At 34.4% G+C, this 4,796-nt stretch overlaps 1 long non-coding RNA gene across 1 annotated transcript; it reads left to right on the top strand.

The window, feature by feature from the left end:
* The first annotated feature begins 3,835 nt into the window (after positions 1-3,835).
* LOC309491865 lies at positions 3,836-4,728 on the top strand. Its single transcript, XR_014203351.1, has 2 exons — positions 3,836-3,912; positions 4,102-4,728. It is a non-coding gene; the product is annotated as an uncharacterized lncRNA (long non-coding RNA).
* Positions 4,729-4,796: the final 68 nt, after the last annotated feature.

Genomic DNA, 4,796 nt, shown 5'->3' on the forward strand with positions numbered 1-4,796 from the left:
TGTCTTTAGGATGTGTTATTGTGAAAAAATATTTTAATGGTCTAACCATTTCATATATTTCATTGTGATCTATATTATCAGTCCAATAATAATTTAAAAAAAATTGCTTTAACCATTTGTTTGTTGGCCAAAGCTGAAAGCTGATAAAAAGATTAATACTATGTCTAATACTGCTGCTCCCTCTAGTTGACAACAGTGGAATTACAGCCTCCATCTTACAGTTGAAGTGTTTGAATGAATGAATGGGAATTTGGTTTTTCACTTATATCTCGGGAACCAGAAGGCGAAAAATTCTGAAATTCAGAGCATAGATAGTTCTTGAGGAGCCCTGTTGAATGAGACCATCGCGGTGTTTATGGGCGATTGGGCCCGGGAGTTATGACTGTTCAAAGGCATGTCTTTTGAGGCTTTTATCTCTGGAATGCCCAGGGCAAATTACACCACATTTGAATCGAAGCTAGCCTAGAACGGGACCTTTCCAACGAGCTCTCACACAAGGTTCGGGGTGGTCTGGGTCGGGAGTTTCGGCCGTTCAAAATCGGGGGTCCCACGAATTTGCGATTCGTGGGGGGCGCGCTCCCGAGGCCCGCGACGACACGTTTCGATCAAGAGCCCGGAGAGGACCTTACCATCAAAATTTGAGCGCGCAACGACTTTCCGTTTTCGAGTTATGAATGAATTTGTATTCGGGGGCGTGGCTTAAATGCCGTTTTACTTTCGTTTTCATGTTAAATGTTAAAATAATGATTTTATAAAGTCTAAATATGAATTATATAACAATATTAGGGAGTAGTATGATGAAATGACAGCAGGGGGCAGTAAAATACCACTTATTGGCTTAATATGGTATTCATTTTAAGGCTACATATTGAAGTGACCCTATTATAGCTATCCAAATGAAGTAGTTCAACTTTTTCTGACAATTATTGATCTAGTGAGTTCAGAGAATTGTATTGCACTGGTTTTTAACATTATTTTATAAACATGATCATGTGGAAAACACAATTTACAGCCAATACAGGCAATTTACCATAGGAAATATATGGTTTTAAAGCTTTTTAACAGTTATAGCGCCAACTATGGTCCGATCTTCATAAAAATTTCCATGCTTCTTTAGCATGTTATGAATAATAAAAATCAGTACAATTACAATAGGGTTTCAGCACTTCGTGCTTGAACCCCTAATAAAAATCCTTACAATAACAATAGGGTTTCAGCATTTCATGCTTGAACCCCTAATAAGAAGAGACGTTTTTGCCAGTTATAGCGCCACCTATTGTCCGATCTTCACGAAACTTGGCATGCTTCTTCACCATGTTAGGACACATATGTCCATCGATTTTTGTGAAGTTTGGTGTTTTCCCTTAGGTTGTATAGGCTTTTGAGTGTTTTTTGTCCCTCCACTTTCCTAAATGACCCTGTTACAGCCAGGCAAATGCAAAAGTTCAACTTTTTTTCGATAATTATTTATCTAGAGAGTCCAGAGAATTGTCCTAGACTGGTCTTGTTCTGATTGGACCAAAAACCAGGGACTAGTTTGCCAAAGTAGGCTTTGGACAAAAGTGGCCATATAAATTTTTTTTTGCTCAAATCGGGATTTGGAGATAGCCATGTTGTTCGTCTGGAGCCAGGGATCACAGTGATGCTAAATTTGAGCCTCTAGGACAAACTATGTATGAGTTATGACCAATTTAGTAAATGGGGTCATTATAGCACCACCTATTGGCCAATCTGGGCCATATTTTGATAGGTTCTCCCCAAATTGAGCACTATCATTTGGCCAACTTTCAAGGTTCCAGCTCTTACGGTTTGGTCTGCACGATGCGTTTTAGGGGAAAATAATAATAATAATAAAAATCCTTACAATAACAATAGGGTTTCAGCATTTCATGCTTGAACCCCTAATAAGAAGAGACGTTTTTGCCAGTTATAGCGCCACCTATTGTCCGATCTTCACGAAACTTGGCATGCTTCTTCACCATGTTAGGACACATATGTCCATCGATTTTTGTGAAGTTTGGTGTTTTCCCTTAGGTTGTATAGGCTTTTGAGTGTTTTTTGTCCCTCCACTTTCCTAAATGACCCTGTTACAGCCAGGCAAATGCAAAAGTTCAACTTTTTTTCGATAATTATTTATCTAGAGAGTCCAGAGAATTGTCCTAGACTGGTCTTGTTCTGATTGGACCAAAAACCAGGGACTAGTTTGCCAAAGTAGGCTTTGGACAAAAGTGGCCATATAAATTTTTTTTTGCTCAAATCGGGATTTGGAGATAGCCATGTTGTTCGTCTGGAGCCAGGGATCACAGTGATGCTAAATTTGAGCCTCTAGGACAAACTATGTATGAGTTATGACCAATTTAGTAAATGGGGTCATTATAGCACCACCTATTGGCCAATCTGGGCCATATTTTGATAGGTTCTCCCCAAATTGAGCACTATCATTTGGCCAACTTTCAAGGTTCCAGCTCTTACGGTTTGGTCTGCACGATGCGTTTTAGGGGAAAATAATAATAATAATAAAAATCCTTACAATAACAATAGGGTTTCAGCATTTCATGCTTGAACCCCTAAAAATCAGTACAATTACAATAGGGTTTCAGCACTTCGTGCTTGAACCCCTAATAACTTAAGACCACACACACACACACACACACACACACACACAATGAATGTGTTGCTTTAAATACATTACAAGTACAATTTTGATGATACAAAATTGTTTGGACAATAGTGTACAAATTAAATTTGATACAGCTAGGCTACTGTAAATGAGAAACATACTTCTCGTTCTTTTACAGAATAGAATAAGCAACCAATTTGATGTTCACAAAAAAATTATATTTACAAATATGCATACTGGCAAAATAATGTACCAAATATATGTATTTTTAAATGTTTCAATACTTTTCAAAAGCTTGGTACTAGTAAGGTTCTTTATGGTCACCAAGGCTGCATTTATCAGATTAAACAAACAAAAAACGCAATATTGTGAAATATTTTTACCAACTGTTTTCTATTTTAATATTTTTTTTTTCTTGTGATGGCAGGGCTGATTACTCAAGATTTCAGAGTCACATGACCCTTCAGAAATCATTCTAATATACTTATTTGCTGCTCAAGAAACATTTCTGATTATTAACACAATTGAAAATGGTCGTGCTGCTTAATGAAGTGTGGAAATCACTATACAGCATCTATTTTCAAGATTCTTTATTTAATAACAAGTGAATTCCAATTCAATTCCAAACTTTAGTCTTGCAAATCATAAGTGGTGAAAATGCCATTTTAAATTTTTTCAAGACATCAAGTCCAAAGTTCCTCTAATTGAAGCCCAGTTTCTAACATAATTGTTTATGAAACTTTATGACTTGTAAAAAATGTTGAATGAGTGTTTATGCAACAAAATAGATCATGCATTTGTATCAATGATCATAATTGCGTATCATCCAACACTCGGTCAAAGAAAGAACACATGACCGAGAGAAACATCAGGTTGCAAAATGTTTATTAGGGCACTGATATGGTTGTGGACTTTATTTCGGTCATTACCAGAGATGAGATGACACAGTTTTCAAGTGTCATAAGGTGAGGTAACATAACACAGCAATGAATAAACTAGATGGTAAAGTTCGTAGACAAACTTTAAGTTGGCTTGAAAAAGCCTAGCCAGAAAGTTTGAAAAAGTTTTAAACTGTTCTAGCATGGTTTACCATGATTTACCATGTTTCTAGTATGGTTTACCACATTGCTAGCATGATTTACCATGTTTTAACATGACCATGGATGGTTGGATGGATAGATCAAGATTAGAAAGAAAGAAAGAAAGAAAGAAAGAAAGAAAAAAAGAAAGATTAGTTAGAAAGAAAGAATGAAAGAAAAAAGAAAGAAAGATTAGGTAGAAAGAAAGATTAGGTAGGTAGAAAGAAAGAAAAAGATTAGGTAGAAAGAAAGAAAAAGATTAGGAAGAAAGAAAGAAAGAAAGAAAGAAAGGGTTATGTAGAAAGTAAGAAAGAATGAAAGAAAGAAAAATAGATTAGTTAGAATGAAAGAAAGAAAGACTGAAAGAAAAAAGAAAGAAAGAAAGATTAGTTAGAAAGAAAGAAAGAATGAAAGAAAAAAGAAAGAAAGATTAGGTAGAAAGAAAGATTAGGTAGGTAGAAAGAAAGAAAGAAAGAAAGAAAGAAAGATTAGTTAGAAAGAATGAAAGAAAAAAGAAAGAAAGATTAGGTAGAAAGAAAGATTAGGTAGGTAGAAAGAAAGAAAAAGATTAGGTAGAAAGAAAGAAAAAGATTAGGAAGAAAGAAAGAAAGAAAGAAAGGGTTATGTAGAAAGTAAGAAAGAATGAAAGAAAGAAAAATAGATTAGTTAGAATGAAAGAAAGAAAGACTGATTAGTTAGAAAGAAAGAAAGATTAGGTATAAAGAAAGAGAATGAAAGAAAAGAAAGAACGTTTAGGTAGAAAGAAAGAGAAAGAAAGAAAGAAAGAAAGAAAGAAAGAAAGAAAGAAAGAAAGAAAAAAAAGATTAGGTAGAAAGAAAGAAAGAAAAAAAGAAAGGGTTATGTAGAAAGAATGAAAGAAAGAAAAATAGATTAATTAGAATGAAAGAAAGAAAGACTGATTAGTTAGAAAGAAAGATAGATTAGTAAGAGAGAAAGAAAAAAATATTAGAAAGAAAGAAAGAAAGATTAGGTATAAAGAAAGAAATAAAGATTAGTAAGAAAGAAAGAGAAAGAAAGAAAGAAAGAAAGAAAGAAAGAAAGAAAGAAAGAAAGAAAGAAAAGTTAGTAAGAAAGAA

Source organism: Leuciscus leuciscus (genome assembly GCF_965113295.1).
Source record: "Leuciscus leuciscus genome assembly, contig: HAP1_SCAFFOLD_649, whole genome shotgun sequence".
In the NCBI taxonomy this organism is placed as follows: Eukaryota; Metazoa; Chordata; class Actinopteri; order Cypriniformes; family Leuciscidae; genus Leuciscus; species Leuciscus leuciscus.